Below are 17,672 nucleotides of genomic sequence, written 5' to 3' on the forward strand. Positions count from 1 at the left end.
TTTTTGCTATTGAATTCTAGTTTCAAGGCTTTGTGATCAGAAAATATGCTTGGTACAACTTCGAATTTTCTGAATTTGCTGATGTTGTTTTCATGGCCCAACATATGGCCAATTCTTGAGAATGATCCATGTACACTGGGGAAAAATGTATACTCAGTCATTTTTGGATCAAATGTCTGTAGATGTCTATCATATCCAGGTGCTCTAGTGTTTTGTTTATGGCCAATATATTTTTATTGATTTTTTGTTTGGATGACTGATCAGGAGCCATCAGTGCTGTATTGAGTTCTCCAAGTATGATTGTATTTTTGTCAGTTTTTCTTTTAAGGTCAATAAGTAGCTGTCTTATATATTTTGGTGCTCCTTGGTTTGGTGCATATATATTAAGAATTGTTGTCCTCTTGATTCAGCGTCTACTTAATGATTATGAAATGATTGTTTTTGTCTTTGAGTATTTTTGCTGTCTTGTAGTCAGCAGTATCAGATGTGAGTATTGCTACGCCTGCTTTTTTTTGGATGTTATTTGCTTGGAGTATTGTTTTCCAGCCTTTCACTTTGAATTTGTTTTTATCCTTGTTGCTTAGATGAGTTTCTTGTAGGCAACATACAGTTGGATTTTCTTTTTTAATCCATTCTGCTACTCTGTAACTTTTATTGGTGAGTTTAATCCACTTACATTTAATGTAATTATTGACATTTGTGAGTTCCCTATTGCCATTTTATACATTGCTTTCTGTTAGTTTTGTGTCTTGTTTCATTCTTCTCTTTCGTTTTTCTATCTTTTATTTTTGTTTGGTTGTATTCCATACATCTTTCCTCTGTTGCTATAGTTTTTAAATCATGTGCTTCTGCAGTGGTTTTTTTAAAGATGGTTACCATTAAGTAATGAAAAGGGTTCCTACCCTGTGCATTGTAGTGCACTATCTTGTGAGTACTTTTGCACTCCATCGTCCTTTGCTACTGTTAATCTCTGTCCTCTCCCCCCCCCCTTAGTTTAAATTTGGTTTTATTGTGTTCTTGGTGGAGCTTTTACTTGTGGTTTTGTTTTGTTTTGTTCTTTGTATCTGGTTGGAAAACCCCCTTTAGTAATTCCTGGAGTAGGGGTTTTCTGATGATAAATTCCTTCATCTTTTCTGTATCTGTGAATGTTTTCATTTCTCCTTCATATTTGAAGGATAGCTTTGATGGGTATATTATTCGTGACTGATAGTTCCTCTCTCTTTCAGGACTTTAAATATTGGGTCCAGTTTCTTCTAGCTTGTAGAGTTTCTGTTGAGAAATCTGATGATAATCTAATGGGCCTTCCTTTATATGTTGTATTCTTCTTTTCCCTGGCTGCCTTCAGAATTTTTTCTTTGTCGTTGGTTTGTGCCAATTTCATTATTATGTGCCTTGGAGTAGGTTTGTTGGGGTTAAGAAAACTCGCAGTTCTGTTTGCTTCTTGAATTTGAGGCTTTAGTTCTTTCCACAGGCTTGGGAAGTTCTCATCTATTATTTGTTTGGATATGTTCTCCATTCCATTTTCTCTCTCTTTTCCCTCTGTCATACCTATTATTATTGTGTTATTCTTTTTGGTGGAGTAAGACAATTCCTGTAGGGCTTTCTCATTTTTTAAAAAATTTTTGAGTCTCTTTCTTCTTCTCTCTGTAGTGCCTCAAGTTGCTTGTCTTCTATTTCACTAATCCTACCTTCTATCTGGACTGTTCTATTAGCTAATTGTTACCTCATTTTTCAGCTCGTGAATTGAGTTTTTCATCTCTGTTTGATTTGTTTTTATATTTTCAATTTCCTTGGTAATATATTCTTTGTGTTCATTGAGTTGTTTTCTGAGCTCCCTAAATTGCCGTCCTGTGTTTTCTTGTATATCTCTGAGTATTTTTAGGATTTCTATTTTAAATTCTCTGTCATTTAGCTCCAAGGTTTTTAATATATTAAATTTTCTCTCCATATATTTTTCCTCATCTATCTGTGCTACCTCTTTGTCTTTTGTATACATGATGTTCAATTTCCTTTTTCTTAATTGCATCTAAGGGTGGTTTTGTTGATAGTATTAATGAGAATTAATAAAGAGTAAAAAGTAAAAAATAAAAAATAAAAAATAAAAATAAATTATTGTCTCCCTTTTTTTTCCCTCTCCTCTCCTCTCCCTCCTTCTTGGAAAATCTTGTGATGAACTGTGAATTATATTGTGCTAAGTAGAACAAAAACTACCTATAGTGGAGGGCCTGAGTTGGGGAGAAGTGATAAAGGGTCAAAAAAGGGGGTATGGACCCACAAAATGCAAATAAGGAAAAAATTAGGGTCAATAATATAATGATTTGCTTTTAGGTGATGGTTGACTAAGAGATATGATGAGAGGAATAGGAGGGAAACAGGAAAAATGGGAAAAAAATTAAGATACTACTATGGTATTTAGTGGAGTTAGTGGAGCAAGAACTAGATAAAATGGAGAGCCAGGGTTGGGGAGCACTGCTAGTGAGTTAAAAAAGTGAAGTAAAAAATGCACACAGTGTCACAAACATAAATTTGAGTCCCAAATAAAATAATTTATTCGTGATTGAGAATTGAATGAGAGGAAAAGTAAAGGAGAAAAGAAGAAAATAATATAGAGGGAGAGAAAACAAAAGAAAGAGGAAAACACAAAAGAAGAAGGAAGAATAAAAGGAAAGAGAGAGAGAGAGAATTAAGGGTTTTGGAGTGCAACCCTCATAGAGAGAAAGGAAGAAGAAAGAAAAGATAATGGGAGATGTAACACTTATGGATAGTGTAGTTCAAGGAGAGGAGAGAGTAAGACCGGCAGAGAATTCAACGACCAAATTGGAAGAGGAAGAAAATAATCAAGACAAGAAGATAAGAGAAACAAACAAACAAATATAATAAAATGGGATAGGTTATAATGTCTGTGGATTATTCTCGATTTTGAGAGGTTATCTTCTTGCTTTTTCTTTTCTCTCCATCTTCCTGGTTGGTGATTCTGTACCCCGAGTTCTGCCCCTGTGGCATGCTTAGGTAGAGGTTTGCAGTTGATAAGTCTCTATGGCGATGTCATATATTAGGCTTCAGTCTCGTTGGCAATCGAAGCTTATTAGCATTTGCAGGCTCCGCCAATGAGAGAGTTCGTGTTCTTGGAGCCTCTCTCCTAGTCTTTCCTTGCTGAATTAGTAGCCTGATCATCCAGCTATGGGGTTTCTGCTGCCTCTGCCTGGAGAGGAAGAGGCGCAAAGACCTGGCAAATCCCCACTCTATTCCAACTCGGCACAGGGCTCTGGGTAAGGCTCAATCAGTCAGAGCCTGTAGCATAATCAGGTGGGGCTCCGTCCCACACAATGACCTCTGACTCTGCCACTCGGTCCGGGAACATGGGCAACCACTCCCGGGGGAATCTCTCACCCAATATCTGTGCTCACTGACCAGGCTATCCGGCCAGCCGCCTCTCACTGTCGGTGAGATGCCTCGCCTGCACAGAAAAGTTCCAGCATAGGAAATTATGCCACCACTCACTCTTAGCGCGTTGCTTTTCAGGGCGCAGGGGCGACCTCAAGACTCTGGTTTTGGCCCACAGAAAGGCCTCTGACTCTGCCACTCTGTCCGGGAACACAGAAGCCCACTCCCGGGGAAATCTCTCACCCACTATCTGCGCTCGCAGACCAGGATATCAGGCCGGCTGCCTCTTACTCCACGTGAGGCGCCCTGCCCGCAAGAAAAGTTTGAGCATAGGGAATTTCTCTCCTGCTCCCTTTCCATGCACTGCTTTTTGGGGCACAGGGGGGACCCCAAGATTTCAGTTTCGACCCACACAAAGGCCTCTGACTCTGCCCTTCTGTCTGGTAACATGGACGCCCACTCCCGGGGCTCAAGGAGGAATCTCACCCACTCTCTGCACGCACGGACCAGGAGATCGGGGTGGATGGCTGTCCCAAGTGCCTTTCTTTGTCTGGATTTGGCGCGAGCGTTAGCTTGTGTTGACTTGGTTGCAACAATCACAGTTTTTTCATGGCTTGGATGTTCGTGCCACAGCCTGGTTCAGACGTTTGCGCCGCAGTCTGGTTCTATTCACACCCTATGCCCACCTTCGTTCCTATACTCTCGGTTCCCAGTGAAAGCAGCCCTTATTAGGTTAATGAGGAAGGCAAAGTGTTTCTTCCTCCTTATTTCCTTTGGGGTTGATTATATATTTAGTCAATTTTTGCTCGATCATAACTCGCATTTAGTGTGGAACTTCTGGAGGCTCCAAGGATAGACTTTACTGACTCTGGTTGAAGATCTTGTTGATTATATATTTAGTCAATTTTTGCTCGATCATAACTCGCATTTAGTGTGGAACTTCTGGAGGCTCCAAGGATAGACTTTACTGACTCTGGTTGAAGATCTTGTTGAATTTTAAGGGAGATTTATCGGTATCACTCCTTATGGCGCCATTTCTTTGACGTCACTCTATTTGAACGGATTAGCATTTTAATTTTTCTACCTTGCCCACCTCTGAGGAGTGGAGTATATTTCTGCATGGAAAGAGGAACTCAGGAACTGGGTTTGGGAAGAATAAGCAAAAAGCGTTCTAGCCACAATTTATAGGGAAGGCTGGTTGAGACAAATGGGAGATTGCACGGGCAGCTGTCACAGGAAATCTCACCTCTAAACTGAGGTTGGGGCAGCAGAAACAGCAATGTACTTTCCTGAGCCCTGGCAGCACCTGACAACCAAGCAGCTTGGAAGGATTTTTCTTTCTTAAGATGCTTGGTGCAGAGTTAGGTGAAATGCAAGGGAGACCTCCAGTGGCAAAGTGTAGATATGAAATGTCCCCCAAAAATAAACACCACAGAGGAACTTAGAAGTGAGTAAATGATGATGATGATGATGCTAATGAAGATAAATGATGGCTTACAAATGATATATTTACTATATGTGCCAGGCACTGGTATTAATTAAAATTTAAAAATATTAAAAGTTTTTCTGGCCCTGTGGTGGAACATTGGATAGAGCATTGACCTGGAATGCTGAGGTTGCCAGTTTGAAAAAAAATATTAAGCTTTTTAATCTTCTCAGCAACCAATGGTATTACCAGTTTTATTATCCCTATTTTCTATGTGAGGAAACTGAGGTCCTTTCTCTAATGAGGGTTCCACACAGTAACACTCTCCTCCTTCCAGGATCTCCACAGTGACTCCTACTCCTTCCAGGGTTCCACAAGAAAAAAAGATAAAATAAAAAGCCTGACCAGGCGGTGGGGTGGCACAGTGAATAGAGCATTGGATTGGGATGCCAACCTAGGTTCAAGACACCGAGTTCACCAGGTTGAGTGCGGGCTCATCTAGTTTGAGCAAAGGTCACCATCTTGGACCCAAGGTGGCTTGCTCAAGCAAGGGGTTACTGGGCCTGCTGAAGGCCCGCAGTCAAGGCACATATCAGACAGCAATCAATAAACAACTAAGGTGTCGCAATGTGCAATGAAAAATTAATGATTGATGCTTCTCATTTCTCCATTTCTTTCTATTTGTCCCTGTCTATCCCTCTCTGACTGTCTGCCTTTAAAAAAAAATCCCTCCTCCTCCATCCAGCGTCCCTGGCAATACTTCCTCTGCATTCTAGGGTCGCCCATAATACTTCCTCGTCCATCCAGGCTCCCCCACAAAACCTCCTATTCCATGCAGCTTCCCCTGTAATACCTCCTCCTCCAACCAGGCTCCCCCACAAAGCCTCCTCCTCCATCCAGCATCTCCCAAAAGACCTCCTCCTCCATCCAAGATCTCCTATAATTTTCCTCCATGCAGACTCATGCACAATACCTCCTCCCTCCCAGCAGTCCCACACAATACCCCGTCCTTCCCTCCCACCAGTCCCACAAAATACCTAATCTCTCCACCCATGCAGTTCCCGAGCTGCACGTGGTTGGGCTATGGATGGTTGAAAGCTTCCTGGAAACCTGTTTAAAAACTTAAAAGGTGAAGGTTTTGCATACAAAAATCAATGAAAGACCTTTATTTACAAACCAACAGCTTTATTAGAAGAAATGTTAAAACGTGAACATAAAAACTTAAGTGAATGTTTTGCAAGGGTAATAGTGCAACATGCATGCTTGCAAGGTGAGGAGGGGGTGTCTCTCCATGACTATCGGGAAGGCAGTCCAGACTCAGTCCTTGCTGTCATCCAGGGGGAGCTTGCCAAAATGATGTTCTGCCAGGCCGGATTCTGCTGCTCCCATCTTGCGCAGGCTGGTGATGTGTTCCTCCAACTCTTTGTTGAACTTCAGCTGTTCGTGCAGGCAGTACCTCTCCAGGAAGTTGCACAGAAGGGTGTCCTTCTTCTCGGTGGCCAGCTGGTGCAGAGTGAACAGGCTCTGCTTCACCTTCATGGACAGACGCAAGGCGCTCTCCAGGACCTTCAGGCTGTTCTCCCAGGAGCTACTGTAATTTCTACTGAAGTCGCGCAAGGGGGTGTTGCTACCGCGCTGGTTCACCAGCTGGATCAGCCTGTCAGCAGTTGCCTTCTCCTTGACTGACTGCTCTAGGAAGAACTGGGCGAGGTACTTTAAGACCATTTTATCAAAATAAAAAGCCATGGACCTGTAGACATACGCTGCGTAGAGCTCCAGCTGGATCTGGTCAGTGATGGCGGCCTCACAGTCGGGGTGGTAGGTCTCACTCACGAGAGAGGGCAGTGAGGTCGCCATGTTTGAAGGTGCCGGCGTGGGTGGGCAGCACTGAGAATAAGGTGGCGCGGTGGGGCCTGCAGGACAGGCAGCGGCAGGACAAATGCGTAGGTTACCGCGCGTGGGAAGGTCCCCGGATTAGGTGGCCACGGCTGTCAGAGGCTGAGTCAGCAGCAATGGCGGTGGGACCTCCCTTTGCCCCCAGAATTGAAGAGGAAGACAACGCTGCTGAGTTCCGGTTCCGGGGTGAAACGGAAGCTCTGCAACCAAAAGGATGACCCCTGCAGGTGGTCTCTGGCGCCAGGGGGAAGCTCTGGAATGACACTGGAAATGAGGTCTGTTACTTTGGAGAGGGAAAGGGTGGAGTCATTTCCTGAGGGGAGGAGGGTTAGGAGTGGGAGCATTCTGTTCTAGGTTCTATCAAAGACTGGAGAGGCCCAGAAACTTTGTTCTGAGCACCTGACATCTATTGAGTTTTTAAATTTAGTAGTATTTCTATTTTCAAGTACTTTCTATTGTTTTCTGGTTACTCCCTTTAATAACACTGTGTTCCCATTGTCTTCCTTAATATTCTGTTATTATGAATTTGGATTTTTTGGTAAAGTTCTCTTATGTTTACAGTGTCTTTGTGTGTTATGTGGGGTTTTTCTCTACATATATATAAACAATTATGTTTGTCCCTCACTATCTGTTTCACTTTCCTAAAATACTGGCACACATTTGTGTATTCATATTTGGGAGTAAAAGGCACATATGTGAGAGTAATTAGCTTATGTAATTAATGTGGATCTGATCTACAGTTGTGATGTTCATTTCACCAACAGGCTTGTCATCTGAATGTGAGAGTGGAGTGTGTCAATTATTCAGTGATCTCCTTTAGGTGTATGTGTCATGGAGTATGTCTAATGTAAGATTGGGGAAGGATCAGATCAGGGCAGCAGCAAACAGATCTGTTGTTCAGAAAGTAGGTCTTTAATTTCACAGTCTGCCAATGACCCTCTATAGTCCTTTGATTTCATTGACTTTGTTCTTAAATTGTTTTGAATGCACTTGCCCTTCTATAGCAGATATCTTATATTTTTACAGCAGATATCTTAAATCACCTATTTATCAGTTTGAAAGTATTTCCTGTTTCTATCTTCTAAGATTTCCTCACAATCTCTGATTTGCTAACTATATCCTTTCCAGTGTGTTTATGTATAGGTGATTGTTTTTGTTTCTAGTCTGCCACCATGATTCCATTATCATTGTTTACTTTTAAAAAAATGCAAGTAATTATTTTTTAAATAGTTAATACATTCACATGACTCAAAAAACTCATAGTTCTACTGTCTTTGTAAGCAACCAATGAAATTTTACTTGTTCTAATCAGGAAATGAAAGAGGAAGAAAAAGAAATAATAATTCATGTTAAGAAAAAGTATACAGCCATAAGAAAGGAATGTTTAAAAACATATTGTTTAGAAGCATATTATTTTTGAGTGCACATGGAACTTTTACCAAGAAAAACCATATACTGGACCATACAATAAGCCTTAATAAGTTTAAACAAATTCAAATCATGAGGTATGTTCTATGAGAACAATGGAATTAAAATAGAACTCATTAAGAGAAAGATACATGAAAAATGTTCAAATATTTGGAAACAAATAATATAGTACACTTCTGAACAATCTATGGGTTAAAGAAAAGATCAAGGGGGTATTTATTGGAACTAAATATCAGCAAATTCTGTATATTCACATTGGTGAGATGAAGGTAAACTGTACTTAAATGCAAAGTTATGGAACAGAAATCCCTATATTAGGAAAGAAGAGAAGACAAAAAAATTACACTGGGGAACAAAATTGTTGTTGCACCTACAAAAACATTTGTTCTTACCTAATTCTAGTGTGCTGATCTCAAATCTGACATTAGTTTTTCTCTGTAAGCTACAGTTTTTTTTGTGACTCAAGATTTTAGGTTTTTATCTTATTGTAAAATTTTCAACATTTAGTTTAACATAATGAAATAGAATTTCTTCTTGTGCATCATCTTTGTAAAAATATAATAATTTATATCTTGCAGTAAATACACTACTACACCAAAAGACTTGATTACATCAGAATTTGTCTACAATTTCAAAATAGAACATATTAAAACATTTATTTTAATCATCAAATTTGAGCAAAACTTCTTTAAATCTTATTCAGGCAAAAATTTGTGTGTAGCTCTTGCGTTTGTGTACTTGTTGAGGACTATCTCGTTTGATGCTCCAGCAGTAGTCTGCTCATCATAACAGCTCCAAGATTTTGGGGCAATTTATCAAGGTGACTGTTCAGGAAGTGAATGTTATCGCTCATGTTACATCCAATATCGCGGAAAGCCAACAACATCCTTTAAACCAGAAGTTCATAGATTTATGCTTTTCTGTTGCCAAAGACGTTCTTTTGACTGTCACAAAAGAATGCCATGCTGCTTTCTCCTCCTTATTCATCTTCCTGGCAAATTCTTCGTCTCATATGAGGGTTCAAATTTGAAGTCCGTCGAATACCCCTGCTTTTATCTTCTCTAAAGTCAAGGCAGAAAATATGTTGAAAGAATTCATTTTCTCTATTCATAGCCTGAACAAACTGCTTCATTAAGCCAAGTTTGATGTCAAATGGGGGGAAAATGATCCTGTCTCGATTATCTACAGGTTCATTCACAATATTTTGCATCCCTACTTCTAGAGCTTCACGTTTCAGCCAGTCCTTCTGTGTTCAGTGTTTCTCCTGAACTTGGCTGTCCCACAAACACAGAAAGCAAGGATAATTCATGAAAACTCTCTGTTGTCCTAGCAGGAAATTTACCATTTTAAAAACCACACAAATGATCCAGTTATGCTCCTCCTACTTCAAAAAATTGAGGACAATTTTTATGTCATTATAATCTTCTCACAGATGAGTTGAATAACCAATTGGAACCGCTGCATAAACATTACCGTTGTGTACGAGAACACATTTCAGACTCCTTTTGGAGCTGTCAAGAAATAGCCGCCATTCTGTTGGACTGTAAGTGGTAACACAACACCTAGCTGGCTGAGAAGACTACTGATATCATGACAGTAAACAAAGAATTTGTCTTCGGAGAAAAAGTCCACAAACATTTGTTCACGCTTTCTGAAATGGGATATTTTAGCTGACCTGTGAAGTGCATTCTTTTCTAGAAGCCTGGAGGATAATAAAACAGCTGCTTTCTTTGATAGGCCCAAATGTCTTACTACGTAATTCAATTCAGGTTTGGTAAACTGCTGAGTGTTTAATGACTGCTTGGCATTAGAAGACCCTTCAGATTCTACAACCATTTCCTCATGCATCTTATCAAAGTACACTTGATCACCATGTTCACTTTCTTTGTCCTTAGAAGAAATAAAACTATTGAAAACTGGAACCGGGAGTGCCTCAGAGTGTGGGATAAGTCATATTGCTGAGGAATATGAGCATATGCGATCATATGCCCTTTTTTCTTGCCGATGCTTTCTGTATGGATCAGACAGGAATAACAGTCACTGCTGTGGTCCTTAGGTTCACACCAAACCATGGGAGCACCAAAAGGCATTCCTTTTGGTTTTCCTTTTGTCCAGTTATGAAGCATTTCCTCACAGTTATGACATACAATATGAGGAGCCCAATTCTTGTCTTGATCGCCAAGAAGAACTTGAAAATAGGCCAAGTGTGCACGTGTCACAAATGATGAAATATTACGCCTTTGATGTTGAAGTGTGTAACAGCCACATATATAACAGAAGGTGTCAGGACTATTCTTACATTTACACCTACTCGAAGAAGCCATGATTCAATCTTAAAACAAAATAAAAGGGTGTTTTTATCAGATAATATTTTTTTTTACATTTAAAAACAACTACAATTATGTAAAAGTGTTGTTTGTAAAACATTTATTGCATTGTGGTTATGTTCAGTATAACAGTCGTTGCCCTTTAACTCCAATTTAAAAACCAAAGCATGCCGCCTTACCAGGTGGTAGCACAGTGGATAGAGCATCAGACTGGGATGCGGAGGACCCAGGTTCAAAACCCTGAGGTTGCCACCTCGAATGCAGGCTCATCTGCTTTTTGTTTTTTGGCTGTTTTTGTATTTTTCTGAATCTGGAAACGGGGAGGCAGTCAGACAGACTCCTGCATGCGCCGAACGGGATACACCCGGCACGCCCACCAGGGGGCGATGCTCTGCCCATCCGGGACATTGCTCTGTCATCACCAGAGCCTCTCTAGCGCCTGGGGCAGAGGCCAAGGAGCCATCCCCAGCGCTCGGGCCATCTTTTTGCTCCAATGGAGCCTTGGCTGCGGGAGGGGAAGAGAGAGACAGAGAGGAAGGAGGGGGGAGGGGTGGAGAAGCAGATGGGTGCCTCTCCTGTGTTCCCTGGCCGGAAATCGAACCTGGGACTTCCACACACCAGGCCGACGCTCTACCACTGAGCCAACCGGCCAGGACTGGGCTCTGGTTTGAGCAAAGCTCACCAGCTTGGATCCAAGGTTGCTGGTTCGAGCAAGGCGTTACTCGGTCTGCTGAAGGCTCACAGTCAAGGCACATATCAGAAAGCAATCAATGAACAACTAAGGTGTCACAATGTGCAATGAAAAACTAATGATTGATGCTTCTCATCTCTCCATTTCTGTCTTTCTCTCCATGTCTATCCCTCTCTCTGACTCTCTCTCTGTCTCTGTAAAAAACAAACAAACAAACAAAAAACCCCAAAACAATGCATGGCATTAACTGTAAGAAAAGGAAATTAAAATTGCATAAAAACTGGAATATGCACCTAAAAACTCTTCAGATATAGAATCAGCGATGCAGAAGTGTATAGAAACAGTTCTAAAAGCTCATACACAAAAAATTAAAAAATATTCCAGGTGTTATCTAACTTCCCACCTTCAGAAACTGAAAGAATGCCCTGGCTGGCTTGTTCAATGGATAGAACATCGGCCTGGCGTGCAGACATCTCAGGTTTGATCCCCGGTCAGGGCACACATATGAGATGACCATTTGCTTTTCTTACCCTCTCTCTTCTCCTTCTCTCTTTCCTTCTCAAATCAGTGGCTTGATTCATTCGAGCGTAGGCCCTGGGCACTGAGGATAGCTTGATTGGTCCCAGCATGTCAGCCTCAGTCACTAAAAGTAGCTTAGTTGACTTGAACATTGGCCCCAGATGGGGATTGCTGTGTTGATCCCAGTTGGGGTGCATGCAGGAGACAATCTCCCCTCCTCTCACTGAAGAAAAAAAAGAGAAACTAAAAGAATGAAGAACAAAATAAACCAAATAAAACAGAAGGAAGGAAGACTTTGTCCCAGGTCAGGAAGTGTTTGTAATCTGCGACAAAACTAATATATTGAGCAACCTGAATAAAGCAGGATTGAAGCATGTCCACTATATTTGGGGATTGGCCTCACAGAGAAGCCAGTGAATCAGCTTTTTTTAAGTGTTTTATTTGTATAGAACTTATTGGGGTGACATTGATTAATAAAATTTTATAAGTTTCAGGTGTACAATTCTATAATACATCATCTTTATATTGTATTTATCACTCCATGGCAATCCTCCTTCCATCACCATTAATCCCCATTTACCCTCTCCTAACTCTGCCCACCCTCGTTTTAATTATACTGTTGACTGTGTTTATGAAGGTTTTTTGTTTTGTTTTGTTTTACTTAATCTTTTTACCTTTTTCACCCAGTCCTCCAAGCCCCTTCCCTACTGCGAGCTGTCAGTCGGTTCTCTGTATCTGAGTCTGTTTCCATTTTAGTTTTAGTTTATCTTCTTCATTAGATTCCACATATAAGTGAAGTCACATAGTACTTGCATTGATGCGACTGGCTTATTTCACTTAGCATAATACTGTCCAGGTCCATTCATGTTGTTGCAAAAGATAAGATTTCCTTTTCTTTTACTGCCAAATAGTATTCCATTATGTAACTGTACCTTGGGTCTGCTTTAAGGTCTATGGTTGGGGTGGTCATTTGCAAAAGAGGTTAGTGAAAACTCTCCACTGTATAATGTCAAAGGATATTGGCTCAAAGACATGTGGAAGAGTACGAGTTTCTGGTAGTCTCTGGGCCAAGGGAAATTGAGGCAACCACCCAAGGCTGGGTCGTTTGAATGGCATGTACTGATATATCTAGAACGAAGTGATCAGACAATAAAATCCAGCTGAAAGTTGTATATTCTTGAAAATTACTTTCCTAAGTATGCCTAGGAAAAGTGATAAAAATCCAACCTTCAGGCTTAGATTGCCCTTGAATAATGATACTTCTCTCTAGATCTCCTTGATGTTTCTTTTAATTTGATTTTAAATTGAATTTTTGGAGTGACACTGGTTAACATAATTATAAAGGTTTCAGGTGCCCAGTTCTACAACACAGAGCATACCATATTTTGTGTTCAGTCCCCCAAGTCAAGTCTTCGTTTATCCCCTTTATACCCTCCTTTATGCCCCTTGTCAATCACCACATTGTTGTCAGCATCCACGAGTTTTTTTTGTCTATTCTTAATCAATCCCTTTATAACCCTCATCTAGCCCATGTGCACCCCGACAGCTGTAAGCCTGATCTCTATGTATGAGTCTGTCTCTGTTTTGTTTGTTAGTCCATTTTGTTTATGAGATTTCATGTATGAGTTAAATCACATGGGTAGTTACCTTTTTGTGACTGACTTATTGCACTTAGCATAATTCTCTTCATGTCCATCCATGTTGTGGCAAGAGATAATATTTCTTTCTTTTTCTGGCTGTGTAGTATTCCATTGTTTAAATGTACCACCACTTTTTTTTTTATCAATTGATCAATGATGAAGACTTGGGCTGTTCCCAGATCTTGGCTATTGTAAGTAACATTGCAATGAACATAGGAGTGCATATATTTTTTCAAATTAGTGTTTTGGTGTTCTTATGATATGTTTTAAGAAGCGAGAATGCTAGCTCAAAAGGCAGTTCTACTTTGAAGTTTTTGAGGTAACTCCATAGTGCTTCCCACAGTGGCTGTACCAATCTACATTCCCACCAAGAGTATACTAGGATTCCTTATTCTCCACACACCCACCAACATTTTTTATTTGTTGATTTATTGATGGTAGACACTCTGACAGGTGTGAGATGATATTTCATTGCATTTTTAATTTGCACTTCCCTGAAAATTATTGATTAATCATCGTTTTTTTCTATTTTTTTGAAATGAGAAGTGGAGAGGCAGAGAGACAGACTCCTGCATGCTCCCGACTGGTATCCACCCATAATGCCCACCAGGGGGCGATGCTCTGCCCATCTGGGACATTGCTCTGTTGCAACCAGAGCCATTCTAGTGCTTGAGGCAGAAGCCATGGAGCCATCTTCAGAGCCCGGGCCAACTTTGCTCCAGTGGAGCTCTGGTAGCATGAAGGGAAGAGAGAGATAGAGAGAAAAGAGAAGGGGAATTGTGGAGAAGCAGATTGGTGCTTCTTCTGTGTGCCCTGGCCAGGAATTTAACCCAGGACTTCCACATACCAGGCCAATGCTCTACCACTGAGCCAGCCGACTAGTGCAGTGAGTGAACATTTTTTTCATATGTATATTGGCTACCTGTATGTCCTCTTTAGAAAAGTGTCTATTCAGGTCCTTTACCCAGTTTTTAAAATTGGAACAATATTTTTTTTTGTTTTCAGTTTTATAAGTTCTTTATACATTTTTATATTAATTCCTTATCAGATGCATTGGTGAATATATTCCCCCATTCAGTAGGTTTTCTTTTGATTTTGTTATGGTTTCCTTTGCTGTGCAACAACTTTTTACTTGGATATAGTCCCATTTGTTTATTTTTTTTATTTGTTTTCCTTACCTGAGGAGATATATCTGAAAAAATGTTGTTGTGAGAAATGTCCAAGATTTTACTACCTATGTTTTTCCTAGGATTTTTATGGTTTTGAATGTAATATCTAACTCTTTAATCAATTTTCAATTTATTCTTGAGTATGGTGTAAGAAGGTTATCCAGTTTGATATTTTTGCACGTATCTCTACAATTTTCCCAATAGCATTTGCTGAATATACTGTGTTCACCCCACTGTATGTTCTTGCCTCTTTTGACAAATATTTGTTGACTATATAGCTGTGTGTTGATTTCTGGGCTCTCTATTCTGTTCCACTGAGTTCTATGTCTGTTTTTATGACAGTACCATGCTGTTTTTATTACTATGGTCTTGTAATCTAGTTTGATATCTGGTAGTATGATTCATCCAACTTTGTTCCTTTTTCTCAATATTGCTATGGCTCATCAGGGCCTTTTGTGGTTTCATATAGATTTTTGATGTTTGTTCTAGTTATGTGAAATACACCACTGATGTATTGGTAGGAATTGCATTGACTCTATATATTATTTTGGATAACATGGACATTATAATGATATGAATTCTTGCTATGCATGAACATCGTATGGGGACCCTCGAGTTATGACACAGTGATTTAACCCGAATTTTGGTGTAGGTCGAAAAACACCTTTGCCGAAGTCACTTACCTATCCTACCACAGTTGTAAATTCAAAATCTGGAACATAAAATAACAACTAGAACATAAAAACACAACAGGAAAAGGACATAAATATACTGTACTGTACACTATATTGTGCATTCTTCTGCTGTACGCAACCAAACTAGTTTGCCCATATAGTCCATGAGTATGACACTAACAGCATAAGCCAAAACACTCATGTCTCAATTTTTAAAAGTTTTTATGGAAGTGAGCGTCATAAAATCAAAATGCCATATATCGAGAATGTCATAACCTGAGGACTTATATGCTTCCACCTGATTGTGTCTTCTTTAATTTCTCGCTTCCGTGTCTTATAATTTCTTCAGTACAGGCCTTTTACATTCTTCGTTGGAATTTTATTCTTTTTGAAGTAATTGTGAATTGCATTGTTTTCTTAGTTTTCCTTTCTGATAGATCATTATTTTTTAGAAGAATCTTTAGTATTCTCTATATGCAGTATTATGTCATTTGCTAATAATGATAGTTTTACTTTGTTCTTTCCAATTTGGATGCCTTTTATTTTTTCTTATTGTCCTATTGCTGTGGTTATGAGGTTGAGTACAATATGTCATAAGAGTAGTAAAAGCAGACATCCTCTTCTTGTTACTAATTTTAGTGAAACATTTGTAGTTTTTTCCCAATGAGTATGATGTTGGCTTTGGGTTGGTCATATATGGCCTCTATTATGGTGAAGTATGTTCCTTTGATTTCCATTTTGCTGAGAGTTAACATGACTGGGTGCTGGATTTTATTAAATGTTAATTCTGCATCTATTGATATGATCATGTGATTTCATCCTTCATTTTAGTTATGTGGTATAACACATTTATTGATTTGCAGAGGTGGTAGTAATTTGGCATATCAGGAATAAATCCCACCTGATCATGGTGTATAATCTTTTTAATGTATTTCTGGATTTGGTTTGCTAATATTTTGTTGAGGATTTTAACATTTATGTTTGCCAAGGATATTGACCTATAATTTTCTTTCTTTGTAGTGACTTTATCTGGTTTTGAAATTAGAATAATGCTACCCTCATAAAATCAACTTAGGAGTATTCTTTCCTCTTGAACTTTTTAGAATCGTTTGTAGATAGGTGTTAATTCTTTGAATATTTATTAAAATTCATGGTAAAACCATATGGTCTGAGAAATTTGTAGGAAGTTGTTTGCTTGTTTTTACTGCTTCAATTTCATTAGCTGTAATATCTCAATTAAGATTCTCTGATTCTTCCTGATTCTGTTTTGGAAGATTTTTTGTTTCTAGGGATTTGTCCATTTCACCCAGATTGTCCAATGTGTTGGTACATAATTGTTTGTAATATTTTCTTACAATACTTTGTATTTCTTTGTTGTTAGTTGTTACTTCTTCCCTTCCATCTCTGATATTATTTATTTAGTTTCTCTCTTTTGTTTGCTTGATGAATTTGGTTAAAGGTTTGTCAATCTTATTTATCTTTTCAAAATACCAGCTCTCAGTTTCATTGATGTTTGTATTGTTTATTTTTTTAAACTCTGTTTTGTTTATTTCTGCTTTTATTTATATTATTTCCTTCTTTCTATTCACTTTGGGCTTTTTTTGTTTTTGTTGTTCTTTTTTAAATTTTGTTAAAGTATAAAGTTAAATTGTTCATTTGATAATTATTTTTTTGAGATAGGCCTGTAATACTATGAATTTCATTCTTAGGACTGCTTTAACTGTGTCTCATAGATTTGGACTGTATTTCACTTTCACTTATTTCAAGGTGTCTTGATTTTTTCCTTGACCTCATTTTTAACCCAGTCATTGTTTAGTAATGTGTTATGTAGCCTCAATGTCTTGTTGTTTTTCTTCTTTGTGTGTGTGTGTGTGTGTGTGTGATTTCTCATTTCATGAAATTATGGTCAAATAAAATGATTGGCATGATTTCAATCTTCTTAAATTTATGAGGACATTTTTTTGTGTCTTAATATGTGGTCTATTCTAGAAAATACACCAAGTATACTTGAAAAGAATATATATTCCACTGATTTGGGGTGAAATGCTCTGAAGATATCAATTAAATCCAGCTTCTCTGGTATGTCTCTTAAGCCACCTATTTCCTTGTTGATTTTCTGTCTGGAAGATCTGTCCACTGAGGTTAATGGGGTGTTAAAATCCCCTACTATGACTATATTGCTGTGGATCATTCCCTTTATGCCCATTAAGATTTGCTTTACATATGTAGGTGCTCCTACTTTCGATGGTTAAAGTTTACAAGGGTTTTATTCTGTTGTTGGATTGCTTCCTTTATCATTATGTGTTGTCCTTATTTGTCCCTTAGTATAGCTATTTTTTTGTATTTTTCTTACATTGGAAACGGGGAGATAGACAGACTCCCGCATGCACCCGACCGCGATCCACCAGGCATGCCCACCAGGGTATGATGCTCTGCCCATCTTGGGGCATCGCTCTGCGGCAATCAGAGCCATTCTAGCACGTGAGGCAGAGGCCACAGAGCTATCCTCAGTGCCCGG

General features: G+C 39.2%; 1 pseudogene; it reads right to left on the reverse strand.

Moving 5' to 3' along the window:
• Positions 1 to 6,127: 6,127 nt before the first annotated feature.
• LOC136317789 (ferritin heavy chain pseudogene) lies at positions 6,128 to 6,667 on the reverse strand (annotated as a pseudogene).
• Between the last annotated feature and the right edge of the window lie 11,005 nt (positions 6,668 to 17,672).

This window comes from Saccopteryx bilineata, chromosome X (genome assembly GCF_036850765.1).
Source record: "Saccopteryx bilineata isolate mSacBil1 chromosome X, mSacBil1_pri_phased_curated, whole genome shotgun sequence".
Taxonomy (NCBI): Eukaryota; Metazoa; Chordata; class Mammalia; order Chiroptera; family Emballonuridae; genus Saccopteryx; species Saccopteryx bilineata.